Raw genomic sequence first — 26,245 nt, forward strand, 5'->3', positions numbered from 1 at the left:
GTAGCACACCGGCCAGGCACAGGTACCGTATCCGTGGCCAGAGAACGTGATCTGTAAAGCCTGGCAGGTACAGTCTGTGGCTGTCCCACAAATCCCTGTATATGGCAGCCACATGGTGGAACTGTGTGCATGCAGACACACACACACACACACACACACACACACACACACACACACACACACACACAGAAACCAGACACCTAGGGCTAACACATACCCGCACACATTACATCAACATTGGCCCATAGCAGTACTCTTGGCCCTCACACACACACACACACACACACACACACACACACACACACACACACACGCACACATACATGTCGATTGTATGGCTCAATGTAGGGCTCTTGCAAACTAACAACACACCCTGTGCATATGATGAAACCTGTGCCACCTCCTGTCATCTGTAACATTGATGCAGGAACAGGCTACCATGCTGCTGATGCACAGGGTGACTGTATAGCAGTATAGCAATGTTAGCATGTTGTCAGCAGTAAAGTGTAATGATATCCTTGAAGGTGTAGCTAAGCAGGCATGATGCATTAAAGCTATGATTGTCAATGTAGTACTGTTTACACCAGTGTTAGTTCCAATAGTGTATTGTCCACCCACGTGCCACATGGCTGATGTGTGTAGTATTGGCAGCATGTGTTAGAGAGTGGACAGTACATGTGGGATGTGTGTAGCACAGATTTGCAGGTGTACATTTGTGAACATGGTGGAGGTGCACTGTCTGCATCTATGTGCATAGTGGACACATGGGCAGGGTGACATGCCCTGTATTACACAGTAACACTCCATAGTTCCTATTGGTGGCCAGTATGCATTGTACTACACACATTGTGGAACTTGAGTACACATGTGTGTATGACATGGTTTGACACTGTGCTGTGGGTGATACTGTTACTATCTGTCATTGTTTTGCATTCTGATAGTATACATAACCTCAACAGCCTGACCATACAGAGTCATTAGATGATGTCTTGACAACTGACACACAGATGTAGGACACACAGTAACATTTGGATCCTTCAGGTACTATACTATGCCAGTAACCACTGGTATTCACCTGCACCCATTCCTGAGATCACTCCTGTTTGGCCTATAGCTCTGTTAGGTACAAGTAATCACAGTAGGGATATGTACGTCCACGTCTGGAAATGCATACTGTGGCCTATAATACAATCTCCAGATGACAGACACATCCTCCACAAGAGTATCATACAGACAGATACCTGTTGTCAAACCCATGCTGTAAAGCTATAAGCCAACTAAAGCATAGTCATCCACCTTTACAAAACATAGTATCCCCACAGTACCACATAGGTAGTAGCCACCAACATGTTGAACAGGTACTGATGTATACATGCAGCCAAGTGTTACGTCATCTCTCCTTTGGTAATCACAGTTCCAAAGGTATTTTGAAATCCCTCGGTGAATCACATAAGCAATAAGGGGTCTGCACGCATATCCACAAAAGTTGTTCTACACCTATAGTGAATAGCCATCATTGACAGACTTTGCTGCGTTTGAACAGGTCTGAAATATACCTCAGCCATAAACCCTCACTCACACTATGCAATAGAAACCATAATGAGTGTGTGTGACATGGATGACCTAAGCCTGGGATCACTGCAGTGCTTGGCTTGTCACAAGCATACAGATGTGACCTAAGGTCTGGAAAGCGGCAGCACACTCTGGCAAATATGACAAGTGTGTTCATGGAGAAAGCAGGGTTCCCACCTATGAAATAATTGAGGTCACATGTACGTATATGTATTTGCCACACAGCTACCTGACATGTGCAATTCACATACTGTTGTCATACAGTAGTAAAAGCAAAACCCACAACACATTGACCAACAGTGTCACACACATAGAGCACACACATACACACACACACTCATCAAGTGCAGGATTCAAACTCCTACCTAACTACTGTATGATAATAGAACAGTACACATTACCACGACGTGATATACACATTACTGGAAGTTTTCCTTTCCACAGGTATATTTGTAGGATGGTGACATCATCGGACTTGACAAAGATAAGTAAACCACTTTTAAGGTGTTTTACTACTCTCCAAAAAGGTTGCGCCTCTCCCAGGAGATCACACACAAACACACACAGTTGTCAAGTGCAAGATTCAAACCCCTACCTAACTACTTTATGATACTAGAAGAGTACGCATTAACATGACAAGCTATACACATTACTGGGAGTTCTCATTCCCACAGGTATATTTGTAGGATGGTGACATCATCAGACTTGACAAAGATAAGTATCCCACTTTTAAGGTGTTTTATTACTCTCCAAAAAGGTTGCTCCTCTCCAAGAAGATCACACACAAACACACACAGTTGTCAAGTGCAAGATTTAAACCCCTACCTAACTACTTTATGATACTAGAGGAGTACGCATTAACATGACAAGCTATACACATTTCTGGGAGTTCTTGTTCCCACAGGTATATTTGTAGGATGGTGACATCATCAGACTTGACAAAGATAAGTATCCCACTTTTAAGGTGTTTTATTACTCTCCAAAAAGGTTGCTTCTCTCCAAGGAGATCACACAAACACACACAGTTGTCAAGTGCAGGAGTCAAACCCCTACTTAACTACTTTATGATACTAGAGAAGTACGCATTAACATGATGTGCTACACACATTACTGGAGGTTTTTCTTTACACAGGTATATTTGTAGGATGGTGACATCATCAGACTTGACAAAGATGAGTATACCACTTTTAAGGTGTTTTAGTAGTCTACAAAAAGGTTGCTCCTTTCAAAGATCACACACAAACACAAACACACACAGTTGTCAAGTGCAGCATTCAAACCCCTACCTAACTACTTTATGATACTAGAGGAGTACGCATTTACACAACGCGCTATACACATTACTGCGAGTTCTCCTTTCCACAGGTATATTTGTAGGATGGTGACATCATCAGACTAGACAAAGTGGGTTACTTTAGGTGACATTAGGTGGGCTACATAGAAGGTATTCCTAAACACTTTGGCCATGTGATCATCAAAGGAGAGTTTACTATCTCCCTGGGTCCCCAGGGCCATAATTACTTTCTCTGTACATACTGGATTACCACCTATGTGGTAATTTGTGTGCACTTTGTTTTATCCAAAGGGGATGACTATGCATTCTTTGGCAGTCTGCTTGAGGGCATTGTTTTGACACCAGGTGTCTGTCTCTGTAAGACCCTTCTGGAGGATGTCTGTGTCAGCTGTAGAGTTGATTATGGATCACAGTTAGCAGTCATCTGCAAACCTGTTCAGCCATAATCCTCCTGTGCTTGCCTGTACCTCTGAGCAGTATCTACTGAACAGGTGGTGTCCCAGGACCAAGACCTGTGGGATGCCATTTGTGACTGGCTTATAGTTGGACATGGCACCCGCAACTCTGAACATGTGTGTTTGATCTGTGAGCCAGTTGCCCACCCATCCTGTGACATAGCTGTTAATGTTCAAGCTGGTAAGCTTGTCCATGATGACAGAGTGGGGAATGGTGTCAAAAGTCCTTAGTGAGGTCCAGGTGGGCTGTGTGGACTACTTTCACCTCCATCTATGTCCTTGGTAACTGTTTCAAATGAGTCAACTATGTTTAGGAGGCAGGATCTGCCTTTAACAAATCCAAGTTGGGTAGAGTCCAGTGTCTGCAGGTCCCCAATGTCTCTGTTTATGGGTTCCATGATAATGTGCTCCATAGTTTTGCAGACCAGGCTGAGTAAACCTACAGGGCAATGGTTTCCAGGTTCTGTTGTGGCACCCCCTTTGTAGAGCTGGATGACTGTTGATGTATGCCATTCTTTGGGTACATAGCCTGTGGTAAGGTTGTGTCTGGACAGTGAATGTAGGTGAGGGTGTAGTTCCTTTTGGGGCTGGTGTAAGATGCAGCCTGGAACACCATCCTGTCTCATTGATGCTGTGTTCGTAGCTTTGGAGAGGGCTGTCTTTACCTGCATGTCCATGAAGTCTGGGGCTCTGCATTCTTCTGGGATGGACACAGGCCCTTTTGAGGGTGATGGCGGTGGAGTTTGGACTGAACCTGTCCCCCAGGATGTGGCCAATGTAAGTTGGTTCAGTGTATTTCTTGCCATTTGTCAGCAGCTGACAGCATATTTGGAAGTTGCCACCTAAATGTTTGGTATAGCTAACAAAGGATTTGTGGTTGTTATTCTTACATTCCTTGGCAATTTGTCTTTAGAAACTGGCCTTGGATTATTTCATGAGTGATCATTGTGTCTTCCTAATAATGATCAGTGATGCCTTTCCTTTTGTGAAGTTTGCTCTATCATGTGTTCGTTTCCTCCTTCTGTCGTATAGCTTTTTTTATGGGCGACGACCACCAGATTGGCTTCTTGTTTTTGGAGGAGTGCATCTTGGTTTTATTTGGCATGTCTCGATCCCTGCATCCCTGTAGATGCTGATAGAATGCACTTGTAAATGATTCGGCAGATTGTATAGCATTATCCTATAGCAAGGGGGCTTTGGAACTTTCCACTTTGGTCTTGAGAAGTGTGCAGTTTGCTTTTGAAAATGTCTTCACAGTGGTTTCCTTGACAGGGGGGGCATGATGTGGATGTCCAATGTGATTACTTTATGATCTGATATTACCAGCGAGGGGTTTATCTCTGTCATGGAACACTGGTACCCCATGTTGGTGATGATCAGGTCCAGTATGTTGTCACCTCTAGTGGGCGTGGTGACCAGCTGTACCAGGGCGTTTGAGTTTTTAAACTCTAGGAAACATTGGGCAAAGGACGTTGTACACAAGTAATTCTCCCACTCAATGTTTGGGTAGTTGTAATCTCCTCATATAATGGTGTTTGATAGGACCTTTATATTTTCCACTGTTCTCAGGAATACTGAGTGAGGTTCCTGAGACAAGGTAGGTGATCTGTAGCAGGCTACAATCTGATAAGCAGCTTTGCCCAATGTTAGTTGCACTTGCATGGTCTCCAAGGCCTCATGCTGTGCCACTAACCTGAAGGTGTGGGTATCCATAAGGTAAATGGATACACCCCTTCCTTTTGTATTTCACTTGTGGTTTGGGGTCCGAAGATCAGAGGATTTGTGAGTGTTTTACGTGGAGCATGTCCAACAGCTCTGTGTTTGACATAGCTTTGTATGTTAGGCAGAGATCACCTCTGAGTAGGCGATATGCGACAGAGTACAGCTGGAACACTTTGAGATGGTCTGTGTATGGCATGTATTTCAGGCCGCTAATACTCTTTGTGAGGTATTGCTGCAGGCTTTCCAGTTGTTGTACATGTCTTGTGAGGTACATAGCAAAAGGGGTGTTGTACTCCATTATGGATCTAGTGAGTGATGAGTAGAGGGAAACAATGTCCTCTTCTATTCTGCATGAGACACCTTTCATAATGAGGTGTGCCACATAGAAGGATTTCCTGACTACTGTGGGGATGTGATTATCACAGGTTTGTCCACTGCCCACCTGTGACCCAAGGTCTCTTATCACACTTTCAGTGTTAAGTATACTACCACCTATGTTATAGTTCATGGCTACAGAGTTTTTACCAAAGGGGATGACAATGCACTTTTTGGCATTGAGCTTGAGCCCATGGCTTTGACACCAGCCATCTGTCTCAGTGAGGCCTTTTTGTAGGATGTCCACATCTTTAGTATTTACAATTATGGCTCCTAGTTTGCAGTCATCTGGAAACTTCATTAGCCACAGACCTTCCATGTTAAAGTTTACTTCAGGGAAGTAGATACAAAACAGGACAGGACCCAGGACTGGGCCCTGTGGTACTGCACTTGTCACTGGTCCAAAGTCATACTTGGAGTCTGCTACTTTCACAGTGTGTGTTCTGTCAGTAAGCCAGTTGGCAACCTATCTTGTGACATAGCAATTTATACCTAGTTTAGTGGGTTTATCTATAATTCCAAAGTGTGGGATGGTGTTGAAAGACATGGCAAGATCTACATAGGCTGTGCAAAACACCTTACCCTTGTCTACGGTTCTGGTGACTGCTTCAATGTCATCTATCAGGTTTAGGAGACATGATCGGCATTTTACAAACCCAACATGGTTGTGGTCCAGAGTTTGGAGATTACCAATGTCTTTTTTTATAAGTTGTATGATGATCCATTCCATGGCCTTGCAGAGCAGGCTCATCAGGCTAATGGGGCACTTGTTCCTGGGGTCCGTGGTGTCTCCACCCTTGTGTAGTGGGATAACTGTTGCTGTGCACCATTCAGCAGGCACAAAGCCTGAGGTGAGGCTATGACTGAACATGGTACGTCAGTGTGGTGCCTGTTCGTTCTGTAGTTTGTGTAGAACATAGCCTGGGAAGTTATCTGGTCCCATGGATGCTGTGATACTAGCTTTGGAGAGTGTTTTTTACATGTGCAGCCGTGATGACAGCAACTTTGCAGTCTTCCATTATAGAGATGTGCTCTTTCATGGATGAGAGGGGGATAAGGTTAACACTGATCCTATCTGCCAGGATGTTGGCAATATCAGTTGGATCTGTATATTTAGTGCCATTGAGCTGTAACTCAGAGCAGATGTGAGTGTTGCCATGACATGGACCTGTTTGTTGGGCAGAGATCTCCTGAGTAGACAGTATGCAACAGAGTACAGATTGAGTTAAATTCAGTCTTGTTGCATGGGGCAACTGTTTGAGGCCACTAATCCTCCTTTTGAGGTACTTCATTGGTCTTTCCAGCTGCTGAAGGTGCCTAGTCAGATTCATCGCAGGTGTGTTGTGGTACTCTCTGATGGGTCTGATGACTGATGAGTAGAGGGAACCACCTTTGACCTACATGCAAAGACCTTGGCAGTTTGTGGGAATACATAGCATGATTTTCTGACCACTTTGTGAATGTGTTTCTGGAAGTACAGATGACTATCCACATTTGTCCATAGATCCCTTATTATCACCTCCATATTTATGGTGTTGGCACCTATGTGGTATTTGTATGACTGTAGCTCAAGGACATACATTTGACACCACATCTGTCTGACTGAGACCCTTTTTAAGGATATCTCTGTTGTCCCAAACATCGATTATGACAACATTTTGGCAGTCATCCACAAACTTTGCTAAACATAGCCCTCGTGTGTTTGACTGTATTTCTGAAAAGTATACACCAGACAGGAGGGGTCCCAGGACTGAGCCATGGGGGACAGCAGTTGTTACCAGCTTGTACAGGAGACCACAATTCTTACCTTGTGTGATCTATCTGTGCCCCAGTTGGCAATCCATCAGATGACAGACATATTTATGCACAGGTTGTTGATTTTGTGTTTACGACATGTGTCTGAGATGTTGGCAAATGGCTTTTCAAGGTCTATGTGGGACGTGTGTAGCTCATTTCATTGATGTATGTCCTGGGTGACTGCCTTGTAAACAGGCTAGCAGGTTTGGAAACCATGATCTGCCCATGACCAAACCATAATTGGTAGGGTTGGGTGTTTGTAGGCTCCCAATAGCTCTGTTTATGAGTTCCATCATGATGGATTCCATGGCCTTGCAGATCAGGCTTACAAGACAATAGTTCCCATGTTCTGTTGTGCACCAACACTTGTGGAGTGTGTCAAATGTTGCTGTAACACATTCAACAGTTTCATATCCTGTACAGAGGGTGAGTCTCAACAGACTGTTCAGGTGCAGGTTCTGTTTGTTCTGGAGTTCACTTATGACACAGCTAGGGGAAACAATGTAATCCCATAGACGCCATGTTTTCAGGTTTGGAAGGAGCTGTTTACCCATTCTATAGGTGGTATCTGTGCTTTCACAGTCTCCAGGTATGATGACAGGGCCTTTTGTCAGTGAGAGGGTGGTATGTATGTATGGTCCTGTCTGACAGGATGTTGGCAATGTCAGTCATTTACAGTTTGCACTGACTCAGGACATATATGAGTGTACATTGCTATTTATGACATAGCAGAAGGAAGCATCATGGTTCTCTATGGACGCCTTCACAGATTCTTTTGCCAGAACATGGATAGGATAATATTTGGAGTGCACATTGTTTGTTGATGATACTGATTGCAGGTTTATTGATCTTCTTTGCTTTTTCACTTTCTGTGAACAACTTAAGTACTTGTGGTACATAGTTTGATTATGACAGGGTTCCAATATATTATATGTGTCTGTTTTCATATAACTGTGTGCACAAGGCAGGATTGGTAAATAGTGACAGGTTCCTGGGGTGAAACATGCAACTGCCAGATATGTGTGGCCCACTGCTGTACTCAGACATGGCCTAAGTGTGTGAGCATGCCCAGTATGACCTTTCAGTGTGTTGCTGAATGAAATCCACTACATTTGTTGAAGTGTGTGAGCACGCCCAGTATACACATTTATACTATATGTGTGTGGAAAATCAAGTTATATTTTTACTACAGGGATCACCTTTGTGTCATAACTCAACAGGGATCATGCTGTGCCTGCAGGGCTTCCATGACACACTTTGCATAGACTTATCAACATTTCTACATACAGGGGGGACAGCTATTCTTTGTACATTTCTACCCTGGGGCACACCTGATTGTTACTGTGGGTGTACATAGGATGAGGGGTTCACCTGACACATACGCATTTGCTAGGCCTGCACTGCTATGTAAGGAACACCATTTCAGTCTGTATTGCTGCCTATTGTACTGGCTTGAGGCATACTACTGTACTACGGGCCTTAGCATCCAATGTCATGTATATTAGATTGTGACTTCATAGCCTACCCAACCCACATCACATCACCTGGCCTGCTGCTCTCTGTCTGCATAGGCCTGTGGGGGAGGTTACCCATATGCCTCTTTAGGGTCATGATACAGCATTTCCTTGTGTTTGCATTAGTGTACAATTGTCCTGCTGTGTCTGTGCCAGTGTAATGCTGTCATGGCTTAGTGGTTCAGTAGTGTGACTATAGTGCACAGTATCCTGGGTTCAAGCCTTGTCACTGCTTTTTATTTTCATGCTGGGCAGACCAGACTACTTAAGGAACAGTACTGCAAATATGAGCATGTTTACCTGACTTTGCTCACCTTTGCCCGACCTTGCCCAACATTGCTCAACGTTGCCTGACGTTGCGCTAGTTAGCGCGGGCAATTTTGTTTACATATACAAAATAGTGGTAAAAGCTGATTAGTACTGCTTTATATTGCTTAAAACATGACAATCATGCCTCAGGTGGTACTGCAGGGCTGCCTATGTCGGATGCACATGGTATACTCCCTATACATGTTTGAAAACAGGTAGTGTCAAGTTAGGCATCCCTTATTTTATGTGCGAGTCAGAGAAAGAGGTATAATTTCCAGGGTTCCTACTGAGCCAGTGTATGTGTTATGCGTTGCCTCTTTGCCAAGGCCAAGGCATACTGGGCACACCTCCTTCTGCCTACTGGGGCAGGCTCAGGTTGTTCCTCCTTCGAGTCACGCTGTGCCTGTGATGGCCTTGGCAATGGTGGGGGGCTGTTTGACCCTGCCCCATGCAGCTCTTTTTGCAGGATCATATTGTGTAGCATGGCACATACCATGACAATTTGGGTACATGTAGTTGGTGAGTACTGCAAGGCTCCACCAGATGTGTCCAGGCACCGGAACCGTGACTTGAACATCCCAAACACATGCTCGATTACGTGTTTGTGCATGTGCCTCATTATGGTGTTCTTGTTCAGGTGTGTGTGCATTTCTGATGGGTGTCATCAGCCACGGCTCCAGTGTGTATCCAGCATCCCCCACTAGGTGACCATCAGGGATGTCCCCATTGGCAAATGTCTGGTACAGCTGCATCAGATGCCAGATATGGGAATCATGGTAGCTTCCAGGGCAGCCAGAACACACATTCAGTATTATGCCCTGGGCATCGCACATATCCTGGCAGTTGATGGAGGGGAAGCCCTTGCAGTTGATGTAGGCCCTACCCCACTCACCGGCTGGTGCTTTGATGTGTATGTGCGTGCAGTCAATTGCACCCACTACCTCAGGGTATTCCGCTATTTGCTGGAAGAGACGCATATTGCTGGCCAATGTCTCATGGGAATTGGGGACATATACATGATCACCGACATGTGCTGACATGGCATTCAGGAACTGGTGCAGTACCCTAGATGCTGATGCCTGTATAATCCCCATCATATCACCAGTTGGCAAGGTACCTGTTGCTAGTATTCTTAGGCCGATGCATACCTTGGTTTCCACTGGGATGGGTTCCCCTCTGTTGGTTCTGTGTGTGAGGCGTAGCCTGCACAGCTCAACAATTTGCTGCAGGGGTCTCTGTCCACTCTATAGCACTCCACTATCTCCAGATCATGTAGCCCCTGGTAGGTTACACTGGGTCTGTACACTCTTCTCTGTCTCCTCACTGTGGGTTGCTCAGCAGCATTCGTAATGGCACCACCCTCAGCATCTTGCACATGTTGCCTAATAATAGCAATGGCAGCCCCTAACATTTTTTTGTCTGAGTTAAGCTTTTTAAGTTTTCACTGTCTTTGTATATTGCAGTATTGCAGTGTTTCTGAGAAAAACATGGGGGAATGTTGTTTGCAGAGTTTTAAGTGCTGGGCTGGGCTGGGCTAATGTACTGCCTGTGTAATTGGCTGATTCTGATTGATTTCACCTGGCAGCTCTGCTAGTTCTCCTTGGTTAACTTCCTACTACTTCCTTTCCTTCCTTTTTCCTTTCTGTTTCCACAGGAGGCACTGCCGCGCAAAGAAGTGCAAACACGTGCACACGAGTGCACACACGCGCACACAGGCTTACACAGGCTTAGGCGGGTGCACATGCACACACAGGCTTAGACAGGCTTACACAGGCTTAGATGGGTGCACACACGCACACACAGGCTTAGACGGGTTTACAGACCCGGTGTAAGCAGGTTTGCAAGAAAATTCAGTGATAGCCACGGTGTACACCTTCGGTTTCTGGGTTTCAGTTAAAACTACTGTAGACACGCCTCTTCCAATCCTGAGTAACTCACAGCAAACACAAGCCACTCTGCTCCAATGAGCTTACAGTCATTCATACATACCCCCTAATGATGTCACCTATCTTCTACTCTACTACCCCCCTACTCCTACACTTACACTCCAGGGACATGGCTCACATGCTAGGGAAAATTGGGATTCACTATCCTTATCCTCATTTGCATAGGATTGCCTACTAATGCTTGGTTACATCTCTTGAACTGAGCTTCCCCCCTTAGCAACCACTACTCAGTAGCCATGTTGTCTTCAGCCTGCCATTCACCTGCATGGCAGAAGAATATTTTTAATAAGAATACCTATTTTTGGCTTTTATTTTTTTTTTCTGTTTTTTAAAGCGCCGCACATTTGTGCGGCATTGCACCATGCTTAAACATCAGAGATCGGGGAAAAAAAATGATTTTTATTAATTTTCAACCGATCAAAATGCCAATGGCATTATATTTGGCCATTGGCATGCTTCCTCAGCTGGATGCATCCTTTATTTGGAGCTGTCATAGCCCCATTTTGCTATTTGCAGTACGGTACTCCGTTACCAATGGAGTACATTTCTGCAAATAACTCTACTCTTCCACAGACAGGTTAGTGTTTCCTGGATCACAAAATTACCTCATTTGCATAGCTTTCAGCAGCAAATGAGGTAATTTGCATAACATGACGATATCCGTGCAAGAGTAGTTTTAGGAGCTGTCATGCACGCCCCTGCCAGCTGTTGCTGGATCGCTCGGCAGACATATTGGCTGTCTGCTGGCTTACTGTGCTCTTAGACTCCGTGCAAGCCTTCGTGAATCTGGCCCTATGTCTAGCAAAGATAGACTTTAGCACTGTGACGGCCTTGGCTGATGCTTTCACTCAGCTTACTACTTCTAGTTATTTTGAATAACTATCAGTACTGAAAAGACATTATTGTTTATTTATTTATTTATTTATTTATTTATTTATTTATTTATTTGACATTTGTTGACCAGGATAGTCAGACTGAGCAAATGCCATTTTCAGTGGTAGCCCGGGAAGAAAAGCTCCACAGTACAACTAAGCAAGAAAAACTGCATTATTGAAATAAAATACAATAAAATATATACAATAAAATAATTAAGAAAATGTCCATTACAGTGCAAGTAAGAGAAATCAGCAAATGAGACATTCAAACTAAGAAGTAAGTATAGAATCTGGTAATAACAAAAAATGACAAAAATATATTAGTTTTGTCCTCAGTGGGCAACTGTACAATTCAAAACAGCTTGTTTTGTAATGTACAGCAGGTGTAGATATATAATATAAAAACAGATTGCAACTATGCAGGTAGCATGTTTCAAGAACTAGGAGGTAAAGGAGCATGGAGAGTAGGAGGTGACTGTCTTGTTATACTAAGGAGGTTAATTTTGCTAAGGTAATTACAAGAAAGGGAGGAATACGAAGGAAAGGGAGGAATGGAGAAGATAATGGAGGAGAAAGGAATGGGTTCAAGTGGAATGACTGCAGTGACAGGTCCAGGTGCTGTTTAGGTAATTTTGAGAGTTTTCTTGAATTTATGGACATGGGTAATATTTCTGAGGGTTATGGGAAGCTTGTTCCATGAAAGAGCAGGAAAGTAGCTATAGAGATTCTGTCCAATAGATTTTTTAGGTTTGTGAATGTGTAAGAGAAATTGGTCTGATCTTCTGGGGGATCGAGGGGGGTGTTATAGAGGGAGACAAGAGAGGAGATAGGGCAGGAGGAAGGCTTCTTTAGGATAGAATGTATGATGAGAAGTTGAGTAAATAAGAGTTAGGAAACTAGCCAGCGGAGTGTCCGGAGAGCATGACAGTGACGTGATTTTGAAGGCAGATTAGCTGCAAATCTAGCAACTTTGTTGTTGGGGTTTCAAGTTTTGACAGTAGTAAGGACTGTAAGTTAGTTAAGATTTGTGAACTATAGAAGAGGTTAGGGAGAAGGTATGCTTGGGCAAGTGAGATTCTAGAGTCAGGTGTTAGGAACCTTTTGTTTCTATATAGTAGGTTGAGTTTTTTTTTTGGGTTTTCCTGATACAGTCAAGTACATGGAGGTCAAATTTAAGTTGGTCATCAATGCTTGTCCCCAAGATGCTTAGTGTGGGTTTCAGCTATGATAATGGTGTTGTTCAGGGAAGAGATGGAGAATGAGGATTTTAGATGGTTGAGGGATTTGGGGAGGAAGAGAAGACGTTTTGCCTTTTTAGGTTGAGTTAGTTGTTAGTAAGCCATGTTTCAGTGAGGTTGAAAGATGTTTGTATCAGGGTGAGCAGGTCAGAAGGGCTGTCAGCAATGGAGATGATTGTGGAGTCTTCTGCGTACTGTATAAGGGATGACTGAAGACAGGATGTGTAAAGTTGGTTAGGAAAGATGTTAAAAAGAAAGGGGCCTAGAACTGAGCCTTGTGGGATGCCCATTTTGATGGGGAGAAAGGGAGATAGAGCAGAGAGCCATTTGATGGATTGCTGTCTGCCTGTGAGGTAGCTGTTAAATCAAGAGATAGTTGCTGAGGGGAGATTGAGTTGAGAAATTTTAGAAAGGAGGATAGAGTGAGAGACAGTGTCAAAGGCTTTAGAGAGACCTAAAAAGAGGCAGGACACTAGATCATCTGATGGTGAACATGGTTTAAGTTTGAGAAGAAGATTTTTAATGTAGCTGGTTGGAATGGGATTTAGTGAGAATGGGCAGTCTTGTGGTGGGTGGTGAGGGGTTGGTGGGGTTGACAGTCTGCATAAGTTTGCTGATGGTATCTATGAAGTATGAATTGAAAATGGATGCAGTTTCTTGGGATGTGTTACTGGGGAAGGGGTTAGGAGTTGAGAGATTCCCTGGGTGGATAATTTGGTTGACAATGTTCCAGAAACTTTGGGGGTTCTGTAGTTTGGGGGGTGTGGCAGAAGATCTTTTTATCAATGTTTGTGTGTTTTTGGTCAGATTTCGGAGTCCTTATATTTTTGGTAATGTGTGAGAGATTTTGTCTTAGTCCAGAGTTTCCAGACAGAATCTCTGTTTTGGATAAGAGACCAAGTAGACTTGGTAAGCTTAGGAAAACACTGTGATTTAACTCTGACAGTTCTGGGAGGGGCAAGGGAGTTCAATGTGTTTAGGAAGATGGAAATGAATTGAAGAACAGCTTCATCAAAAGGTAAGAATGAAAGGAAGGACCAATCAGTAGTGGTGAGACAGTTATTGAATATCTCAGGGTTGAAGTTGGTTAGCTTTTGGCATTCTTTAAATTTATGAGGTCTAGAGAAGTGGGGTAGAATCCTTGGACGCATATAAAGGAGTGGTCACTAACTGAGTCTGGTAGGAATTTGGGGTGGTGATAGAGGTTAGGATTGGAGACCAGAATCCAGTCGAGGATAGAACTGGTATTTGTGGGTTTATGAAGAAAAGTGGGAGAAGAGATAAGTTTGGTGTAGCCATATAGGTTTATGCTAGTGGTAGGGGAGTTAGAGATGAGGGGAACCCAACTGATGTTAACATCGCTTAGTATTATAGTTTTATTAGGTATATTGTCAGACATCCAGTGAAGAATCTGTTCTAATAAGGGTATGTTTTCTCCGGGGTATATAGATTGTGACTATAGTTAGGGTTTTATGGTCGTTAAGTTTGCAATTAGCTATAGTGAGTTCAGCTACGTGAAAAGATGGGGGAGGGTTGGTTAGGGGGGTAAGGTTAGGAGGTCTGACTACATAATGGCAATGCCTCAACCATTTTTATGTGTTCAATCAAGTTGTAGAATGTTGTAACCAGGGGGTAGAAATTCACTGTCAGTGTTATGTGGTTTGAGCTATGTTTCAGAGAGAGTAACTATACTGGGAGAGTATTGGGCTGTCCAAGAGTAGAATTCAGTTATCTTGTTAAGAATGCTATGGATGTTGATAGAGTAAAAGGTGAGATGTTTGGGACTGAGGTTAGAATCCTGCAGGAGTGTATGTATAGTATTGGTAGGCATTGATGAGTTAAAGAGTGGACTGGGGTTGGGGTGAATGTCATCAGAGAGTTGAAAGATGTTGCAAGGGAGGAGGAGAAAAGATATAATGGGGTAGGTTGAGAGAAATTTCTGTTTAATTTTGTAATATGGAGAAATTTTAGAGGCAATTTGATTTTTGGGGAGAGTGAATTCAGTACTGGAGAAGAGTGCAGGACATATGGGAGAGCAGTAGTGGCTGTCCATGTTTATAGTGTAGTGAGAGGAGGTAGGAGTGTTGGGATGCAGGTTTAGCTGAGTGTGTTATGAGTTGAGGGTATATCAGAAGTAGAAGAAGAAAGAATGAGAAGAGAGGGAGGAACATGGAGGGTAAGGAGTATATGAAAGGGTGGTAAGAGTGTGAGTGAGGGAAGGTATTTGGGATTAGTATGTTGGAGGGGGATGGGAATAGTGAGTATGGGTGGGTTGTGGGAAGTACAGTGTGTAGAGAAGTGGGAGGGGGTTGGATAAGAGAGGTAGGATCTGACTGGGTGAGGATTGCAGGAAGTTGGAGTGCAGAGGGGGTGGGGTAAAGATGGTTAGCTATAAAGTTAATTGATGCAGTGGTGGGTGAGAATGGGGGTAGGGTAGGGGAGCGGGAAGGACTGCAGCAGAATATTGTTAAGGAATAAACAATCAGTAAGGTAAGATTTTTTTCAGCATCTTTACACTAAAATTCAATTTCAGGTTTATTAAGGTGCTTAAATACAGGTGTAAATCTTTATAATTCTGTTCTGTCAACAGTAAATTCAGCAAGACATAAAATAGTGTTGTGGTAACACATTTTATTGATTCCTAAACAGATTTGCAACTTCTGAGAACTTATTAGAATCTTAGCTCAGGTGGTACCTTTTGGAATGTTCTTCTAATCATAATTCATATTCTTAAACTGACATCATGCAGTCATCATATAGTCAAAGTCCAGACTGTTACATTGCAGAATGTTCTCAAACTCTGTGTAGGTTTCCCATACACATGTATTCATACAACACTTGTTATAGCCAAGGTTGTAAGCACAACATCAGTCTATCTCATTACACCCTTTTAACAGTGTACTTTGTTAGCACTGCAACTTTTACTTAAACAGCTCAACTATTCTCTCTTACCTCTGTCTTGAAATAAACACTTATATTCCTTTTGGCTTAGCTTGCTTTTTCCTAGAATATAAATATATTTTCTGGCCTAGTTTGCTCAAAACCAATGTTTAAAATACCAAATTCCATTACGATAGTTGTATTTTAGCACTCTTTGTATGTTAACATCAGGCACTGCTACAAGTAAAAGCTCAGTTAACAAAAACAAGATAAAGATAACTGAAAATAATATTAACAGCAACTGGTACTTGAAGGTGAAAACCTAATGAAAAGATAAAATGTAAACAAACAATCGCTAAAAGATTAAAGGGTATTGGGGTGAGGGGACAGAATTGATATGAGACATGTTTCACGGATAACAACTGTTTCCTAAGTGTCAATCTGTCATCAGTAATCACACCAACATTTTTAACCATCTTCTTAAATATTAACGTATCACCTAATATTATAAATAATAGATGGATTTAAGATCAAGCAGTTTGACTCTCTTAAGGTGGGACAAAGAACCACACCAAAGGCCTTAGACATGCTGAGTCAAAAATGACTGATAGTCATCAAGTTTTGGATTCATTCCAAATACTCAATTAGGGAATCTCCAGCAGACAGACTGTTCTGATAGGAAAAGAAAAATGTTGTATCACCAGCATAACAATAATAGTGTAAAACTCTTCCTTTAAGGATATGGGCTATTAAAAGCATATACAAGGAACCAAAAGGACCTAGAACTAGACCCTGAGAACTCCAGATATGGCTAGGCTTGTATAGGCCCTGGGGCCAATAGCCTAGTACCAAACTATGAACCTATATGACTGGAAAAGAAGAGAAAAAAAATTTAACCTAGACAGTATCAGATCAGTATACACTGACAGGTAGGAGGCAAAATAGTATAGGAAAGTGTCCATAGCTCCACAGTGAGCTGGCAAGCATTCAAGGGAATATCGTAATCAACCATGTCAAATGCTGAAAAGAGATCACTAAGGACCAAAAACATAACATTGGATCTTTACTACCCATACTCTGTTCTCTTCAAATGTGAGGATATTTGCCGACACGTGGATCCAGTTTGGCAAACTGACCTCTCTTCCAACCTCTCAATCTCCTTCCCTACTCCCATAATGCACCTATGTCCTTTGCTTCCTCAGATTGAGTTTACTGCCCAACTGCTGGATATTGAATAAATAGGCACTAGGAAGAAGACTGTAATAGCAGACAGGCTTCAGAGTAGGTCTATTAGGTCCTTCCAGAGTGAAGAGATGTAAGAATTTGGAGGTGAGTGCAGAGAAGATTTCTGAACTGGATTTACTAGGGATAAAGGTCTAGCATCATGGTAAATATATAAATCCTATATGTTATATTATCCCACTTCAAATGTCGGGAGAGATTCCCCAGCTATCTAATTTCTTGGGTGGAGTCATGCCCTTTACAATGTAGGCCCCAAGAGAGGACTTGGAACTGAAAATGATATCCCCATCTTCCTCAGAGGTGATCCCTCCCACCAAGGCAAAGGTGTCCAATATAGTCCAAGCTGCTGCTGCACAAACATCATCAATGAAGGATTTCTTGAAGAAGACTGAAGAAGTTGAATTGAAACTTGTGGAGTGAGCATTTAGTTTTGCCTGTATAGTTTTATTGTTAGATTGGTACACAAATGTCATACAGTCCATAATCCATCTGCACAAAGTTACTTTAAAAACCTTTTGCTCTAGCATAGAGGATGCATATGCCATCTTTTCTAATTGCTTTAGTTCACATAAACAGAAGCATAACTGTCTGAACATCCAAGGTGTAAAATAAGTACTACCATTTGTTGGAGTGGTTAAGAAAAAAGATGGGTAAGTGTATAGTTTGGTTAAGGGAAAACTCTGAGGTCATTTTGGGCATAAAGAATGGATTCATTCTAAGTGACTTTTTCCTTGTAAAAAACAAGATATGGAAGTTTGGGAGAACATGGCATTTAACTCTGGAATCCCTCCTGGGTAAGTAATAGCTACCAGAAATAATGTCTTCCAGAAAATAAATTTCAAGTCAGCAGAAGAAGCTGGCTCTAAAAGAGGACAGGCCAACACCTCTATAATGATACTCATCTCATGGGAGAAGTAGGATATTTAATGGCGGGTCATAGCCATTTGAAAAAGCCTTTACAAACGTTTTGATCTGCTTTCTGATGAAGGCTGAAAACAGCAGTCATAAAAACCTTGATGGTTTAATAGGTGGACCTTGAATCAAAAAGAGAGGAAAGTGTAAAACTGACTGTAAAATAGTTCTAATGCCTGTTAAGAAGTCCATAGCAAAAACATTTTCCATTTGCTTTTATAGAGAATCTGGACTATTCTCTTGGTATAAGCTAGATCTATGTTCGTTTTTGGAAATTGTGAAGCCATGCAGTTAATTTGAGGAATGGATATGTGGGTAAGACTCAGGGATATAAACAGCTTGCAGCAAAATACCATACATGCTATTGATGGATTCAGGAACCATTTGAGAGGTATCAGAATTAATTTGCTGATCCTGTTTGCTAGATAGTGGATCCATCCTGGAATGTACATAGCTACTGGAATGCACTATGAAGATATCACTCATTGCCACACCCTCGTGGCCTCTTGCCACTGGGAATAAGATCTGGATCCCCCCTGCTTGTTGATGTACCAGACTACTGACATACTGTCTGAATGGATAAAAGCCACGCCCAGTGGAAGGCAGTCCTGGAAGACCTGCAACACTAGGAGGACTGCCCTCAGCTCCAGGACATTTATGTGAAGTTTAGCCTCTTAATTGGTCCATGTACTCTGGACTATTTTCTGCTCAAAATGTACCACCCACCCAGAGAAGAGGCATCCATGACCACTGTGGCGATGGAAAGGGGAAGGGTAAAAGGCCTGTTCACTAAGACTGTGGAGATCTCCATCCATCACATTAAATGTTTTCCATAAAGAAAGGAGAGATGAATTGGAGACCATAGCATGCTTAGGACCCTCATGTGTAATTCTGAGTAAGGTACAAGTAAGACTGATGACTTTTAAAATGAGATAAGCCAGTGAAGGATCTCCTTCAGGGATACTGAGGTTGCTTCTGGGAGCAAAGACCCCTGACTCCCTGATTCTGAGTACCTCTTCCCCTGAGGCAGCATGCCTTAACTGGACCTCATCTGCCATGGTTGCCCTATCTGAAGAGAAGTCATAAAGAGGAGACTTGGGTTTTGTTTAACCAGAATGCTGTGGGATCCTTTTGGAGAAGAATCTCTATGGGGTCTCAGTGTGAACTCCTAGGAAAAAAGCATTGTTTCTTCTTGGTCACACTTAAGTGTTTCCTTGACCTTGGGACAAAACAATGAGGATCGATTGAAAGAGGCATTAACAAAAGACACCTTGAAGTTGTCTGTAAAATCATACTAGCAGAGCTAGGTGTGGTACCTCTTGATAATGCCAGTACCTACTGCTCTAACTGCTTCATCAGTTGTGTTGTGCAGTAACCTTATGGAGGGGATGGAAATAGTTAACATAGCTGGCATCTGAGACTTGAGTTGCTTCCAAATGTCAAAAGTGGCAGGCTTCCTCAAACAGGATGCTTCGTTTGCAAAATCTAGTTGGAATCTTGTCATGTGGGTCAAATAATTCAATGCTGTAAGGGCAAATGCTCCCAAAGTGTACACTCACTTCTCCATGTGATGCATCATGTGAAACTGTTTGTTGCAAGGATATACCACTGGACTGTTATCAGACAGTTCACTGGCCTGCCCTTAGATGGGCATAGACTTTTATCTGGTTTGAGTTGAATGCTTTCCACCATGTTAGGCTCTCACCATGCCTTCTCTGCTAACAGATCCATTATATGGCTGGTGGGAGGGATCACCCATGAGATATAGGGGACAGACCTGAAGGTCTAAAAACAAGCTTCATCTGGGTGAGGGGAGTCAGTGGCCCAATAACCCTTCTGATGCATTCATTTCTAGTATTTCAATAAATATGGCATCCTCTGGAGGGGATTATGGAGATCCTTCCCATTCACTGAGCTCAGTGTACAGGCTGATGAACCCCATGGGGGAGTCAATATGCCTCCTCTTGCATTTATGTTTTCATGGTTATTCCAAAGGGGACTCTTCCAAAGCAGCTGAAGACTCATGATGATCCTCAAAGAGAGCCTGATTAAGTCATTCAGATCAGTTCTATCCATAGGAAGGATGTTTAGTAGGAAAGGCTGCAGAATGAAGGATGCCCATGGGTGGAGATGAAGGTACTGGAACATCCCCTGGCTGTGGTCTTCTTGATGAATCTGAAAGCAGACACCAAATCTATCAGCATGAGAGACCACAGGGTTGACACCATTTTTGTCCCAAAACAGGTAGACATCAATGGTACTGAAAACAGTAGCACAGATGCCGATGTACTGGACAGCTCCAATATCAGGATCGGAGCTGACACCTTGAACGCAGACAACTCTGGCTGCAATAATGACACCGAAGACCCAGCATTGAGAAGTCAACCCTAAGGCACCATTGACTCCCAAGTAACTGGAATTGAGTGAGTTGGATACTTCATATTAGGCACCAAGGAATCCAACCCTGGTGTTGCCAAGATAGGAAGCTTTGGACAAGATCTACAGCTGCAAAACTTGTAAAGAAACTTGTACCAGGGGAAAACATTTCTAAGGGGAGTTGTAAGGCCAACCCAGTCCACCTGGATAAAAAAGGGGTGACACCTATATCAATGTAAGTCATTGCAAAGGTTCTCATCATACTTTCCCCATCAAAATCACTTGTGCTCTGGACTGACCTAGTAGGTTCCAAAGATGACATAGAGGGAAGACAGGGTGGAAGAAGCTTAGAAAGCTGCCTCTCAGAAGAGCGGCTGCTGGCTATTCTTCTTGGGTGGGGCAATCATGTTTAATATTTGCCTTGGTGTGGGAGGGCCCTGGCACCAGAGACAGAGATGGGACTGAAGTAGTTGGAGCCAAGAGCACAGGTAAATGGTTAGGATGTGGAAATTTTGGTAGAGAAGCTCAGGCCTGAGAGCCCTCTGCTTTTTCTTTTCTCTTTATCTTTCTCTTTTTCTGTATTTCTGTCTTTTTCTCTGTCTTTAACTATATATTTATCTCCATCCTTACCTTTCTCCTGGTCTAAAACTAAGGAGGAGGCAGGAAGGTAGCCCTTAAGGATTAACTTATTTTTTCTCTTTTAGAGACAGAATGTAGGACAAAGCCCTTTCAGATATCACAGATGGCCTGAAGATGCTTTGGCTCAGACATATCACACTGGTTATTCTGGGGTGGAATTTTATGCACGCAGTGGATGCACTTTCTGAAGCTCATATCTGCAATATGTCTAGAAAAAGCAATAATAACAGTAATGACAGTAGCAACAGTTAACAGCAGTTACAGTAGAAACAAAAGCAATAATGACAGCATGATGACCAAAATAATATCTGTACTATAAGAAAAAATGGATAACTCTCAAGACATGAAGAAAAAAAGAGATGAGAGAAGTAACTTGGCCTGGTACACCTAGCTGTGGGAATGGGAAGACGCAAGAACGTTTGTCTGTAAATATGTATATATATTTAAAATGGAGAAAAGGGGAAATTAAATTTGTGAAGAAAAATCTTAAAAAAGGTTAAATTGAAGCTAAAAAACAATTAAACTCATCTGAATCTTGGTCAAGATCATCTGAATAGTTGAAGCAGCAAATGAAATTTGAGGAAGCAGACAGGACAAATGCATTATAGAGGTAAGGTAGGAGCCTGAACACTTGAAAGACAGGTTACTTTGCCAAATCAGGTCCAACTATATGTGAATATCACAACATCTGAACTGGGTGGATGGGATAATATACAATGAAAATAATATCTTGGTACTGTGACACAGAAGGCTAAAGCACTGACTTTGATCCAGATGACCCCAGATTAGAGGCTTGGGAAGCTGGAATAGCTAGGTAGAGATGCACAAAAGATGTGTGGCCTAAATCAGAACATTTGCTTGAAAGGGAAGTTTGTGGTAGCTCCTGTCTTTGTGATAACCTAGTGCTCCAGGGGAGTGGTGTAGGCCACACTCCTGAGATCAGGCCCCATGGAGAAAGAATATGGGTGGGTCTGCCCAAGCCCTTGAAAAGTTGTGTCGGGGAGCGGGTGTACCTCAGTATCAATGGCAAAGGTGGACTCTCAGCAGTGATGTAGAAGCCCATGTCACCACGAGGGGGTTGGGGTTAGGCAGAATAATTTTAATAACTGCCCTACTGGCTGCCAGAATGACAGTTCTGTGATAATCTCTTGCCTTACGGAAAGTATATTAGCCAGAAACAGATCTCACCCAGTAAGATACAAATGGGTTAAGAGATTATGGAAAGCTGTTGTTTGGCAGGCAATGGGGCACCAAAAAGAAATGCAATTAAAAACACAGAAGACCCAAAATAGAATAACGCCACCTATCCTTCACTATTAGGAGTGCATTCAGGACCCAAATAATGGTCATTTTAGTGGTATGTTTAAGCCAGACCTAGAATTGATAAAAGTGCTTTTGGAGAATGGAATCAAGCTGCAAGTACACAATCTTCTCAATATCTTTACCTATAAAAGGAAAATTATAATGAGGCGGCAATTCCCTAAGTCACCAGGATCCAAGTTAAGCTTTTTCAGGAATGAGGTGGCAATTCCCTAAGTCACCAGGATCCAAGTTAAGCTTTTTCAGGAATGAGGTGACTAAGGCCTCCTTTAAAACAGATAGAAATACCTCAGTACTTAACGAAGCAGAAACAATTTATAAATTACTGGACAAAACATACTGAGATGAGCAAGAACCACTCTTGTTAGTCCAAGATGCATTTAGACGACAGCATGCTTGAAATCAAAGAGGCTACTTCAGGAGGATTAATGAAATGGAACTCATGCCATGTCTAAGCCACCCTTTGAGCTTATGAAAGGTAGTACTGACCTCAGTTATGTCAGCATAGCTGCAAAAAATACTTACGAAAGACGAGCTGGCCTTCTCAGCCTGTTTTCCACAAGAAGGAGTGCAGACTGATGATCAGAAATAAATCCTTCCTCTTTTTCAGTCAAGATCTATTACGTGTCAACATTTCCTCTTTTAATTATGATTTTGTACTGTTGAGCTATACATTCAGTTTCCATTTGCTCAGGATTTTTAGGGCAGAAAAGAACACAGCATGTTCTTTTATTATATTTTGTAATTCCCATATGTGACTCAGGGATTGTATGTACAACAGCAGCACCCAACCAAGTGGGATTGATAGCATTAGCATCTTTAAACATTAAGCCTTGTATATACTTGACCTCATAGTAACAAAAGTATATTATGTTTGGAAGCAGTGATCTAGCATTGTCTGATACCCATAAATAACTAAATCTCATAGCAATTGCATTCCCCTCAGCTTATTTCATAGAGAATCTTTGTTTCTGTATTTGAGCATATATGGATAATTGCGAAATAACCCACAAAACCTCTACTTGTTTCTCTAGCAAATTTTATTTACACTGATGCAGATAGATTGTGATCTGTGACAGCTACGCGTATCTATTTACTTATTTTTTTTGTACCAAACTTGAGGATCATACTTTTCCAAACTTAGCAATATTCTTTGAAGTCTAGTTAATGCTTTAGGGAGAATTTTTTTTAAATATACACTGCAGCATTTTTTGATTTGACTGTACACTGACTAATTTGTCATAAACATAATCAAGAAATTAATGGCTAGCATGTCTTGCTCTGAACAGTGACTGAGAATTAGCAAACACTCTTGACCTGCATGTTGCTTTTCCATTTTTCTCTGCAGTAGTACCATTTCAAGCCCTTGGTGGCTAGCATCTACACAAAGTGTAGCCAGCTGTGACACATCATAAAAGTCAGAAGAGGTGCCTCAGTGGCTAAACTTTTTAGCATTCTGAAGCTCTTATCACTGTTCCTGTGACAAAACCTAAGCTGCATTATGTTCTAATAACTTCCTGTTTGGGAATGGCATGTCTAACAAGTTTTAAAACAACCTGGAAGTATATTGTACGGCACAAAGGAATCACAGAAAAAAGTATCTATCATGCAGTTTCTGTATATTCACTATTGCTTTAAACTTATTAAGAGTCAAGCTTGAGAGCTTCAGAAGTCTAAACATACTCTATGATCCTGAGAGTTGATACATAAATCCAGCATGTCAGTGACCTGCCACTGACTTGATCATTGTTTAATACCACATACAAACTGATTTCTTGTCAGTGAATCATGCAACTCACCACACTCATATATGTGTGTGTATATATATATATATATATATATATATATATATATATATATATATATATATGGAATCACTACGTAATACCAAAACTACACACTCCCGAAGCCCACAATACCGAGACTAAAATCCCTAAACCACACATTACCGACATTTTAAATGCGTGAAATTCAAAATCGCGAAAGTACTACATACATACAGCACACACACAAACATATACATAGCCTCCCCCCATAACCAAACAAACCATCCTACACTAAAGATAAGCAGGGGGGCTTCCCTGCACTTTCTATAGGGGGTTATGCCCCCCACACCCCCCGACTTTAATATTCCAACTCCGAGATCGCACAGACATACACACAAGGCAAACTCACACCCACACATTATAGCCCCTCACACACACACACTAAAGCCCCTCACAAACACACTTACACACACATACTTACCTGAACCGCAACACCAGAAGCGCTAACTCAAAATCCCTTACCATTGGGATTTTGAATTTCACGCTTCTGGTCTTTCGGTAATATGAAATTTCAGCTACATGGTCTCGAGCATTTGAAATTCGAGATTTCAAACTTTCGAGATTTAGTAGTGTTCCCATATATATATATATATATATATATATATATATATATATATAATACACACACACACACACACACACACACACACACACACACACACACACACACACACACACATTTTTTGCTCTGTTTTTACAGTTCAGTCATCTAAGCATCTTCTAACTCCTGGACCCCTTAATTTCTAGTGAAAATAAATGCCTTATGTATGGAAGATTCTCATTTGGCTCACAACATGCTAAAAAACATTTCTTTTCTCTAGGAAATTATTTACTTTAAGTCATGGCCATAAACTGCCTGGAATGTGAAATTAATCAGATACAGAAAAAAGGCACAGATGCTGTTAAATTTCTAAAGGCTTAGTTCTGTATGGGTGTGAATGTATCCATCCATCCACAACCCACCATACTTGATATGATAAGGAAAGAAATTTCTAACTAAACTAAACCAATTTCTCAAATGTTAATGTCATGGAACAGAGTAGAAAAATATGGTACATGGGTTCTAATATCTGAACACAAGTAAGCTGATTACAGTACCTCTAACTCCTGATTTGCAGTTGTCTCTTCCTTTAACATTGAATTTCTAATGTAGGTAAAACACAAAAGAAGTCCAGTAAAAAGGGAGGGCATCAGAGAAAAAATGATGGTTGCGAAAATAACCACACGTCCTTCCTTGATGTGACATATGAAAATCACTGGCTCACTCCCGTAAGATAAAAAAATGCTGGAGAATACTATGTACTGTTTTGGAGAGTTCTCCTTTCTCCAGTGCTGTGTAACTGTGGATATATATATATATATATATATATATATATATATATATATATATATATATATATATATATATATATATATATATCCTGAAGTCTGTGGTTCATATAAAAATTAGAATGTGAATTCAGACTAAAGAAAATATTTAATTATATTGTAAAATGTAATACAGTACAAGATCAGGCAACTACATATTCCTCTCCTTGGACAGTGTAGTGATACAGAATATTTCGTGTTTTAATGAAATGGATTTTTTTGCTTTTTTGGTTAAGCATTTTTACACTGCAGATTCAGAATACTGGTAGCTTTGTATATAAATTGCCAGTCAACATCTGTTGCAGAAACTCCCAAACTCTTATCAGGATATAAGAAATGCTGAACAAAATGATAATTATCTTCTAATCATATTTAAATATTAGTAAATATGTATTTTATATAGTTACCATAATACCTACTGATGAAAAGAAAAGTATAGCTAGTAAAAAAGGATCAGACATATTAGAAGTAGAGTTTGCCACTGGCATATGTCAAATCAAAAGAGAAACATTAAGGTTAGTGAGAGTGCCTACACAGAAAATGTGTGCCTACTTACAAGATAAGCTAGGATATGTGTGTACAGAA

The 26,245-nt window shown here is 41.7% G+C and overlaps 1 protein-coding gene across 1 annotated transcript in view; it reads left to right on the forward strand.

Moving 5' to 3' along the window:
* Positions 1-26,245, forward strand: part of TIMP2 (TIMP metallopeptidase inhibitor 2) — a 535,925-nt gene that overhangs the window by 269,694 nt on the left and 239,986 nt on the right. The gene's annotated exons all lie outside the window — the stretch shown is intronic.

This window comes from Protopterus annectens, chromosome 4.part0, assembly GCF_019279795.1.
Source record: "Protopterus annectens isolate FY-2018-M chromosome 4.part0, PAN1.0, whole genome shotgun sequence".
In the NCBI taxonomy this organism is placed as follows: Eukaryota; Metazoa; Chordata; order Ceratodontiformes; family Protopteridae; genus Protopterus; species Protopterus annectens.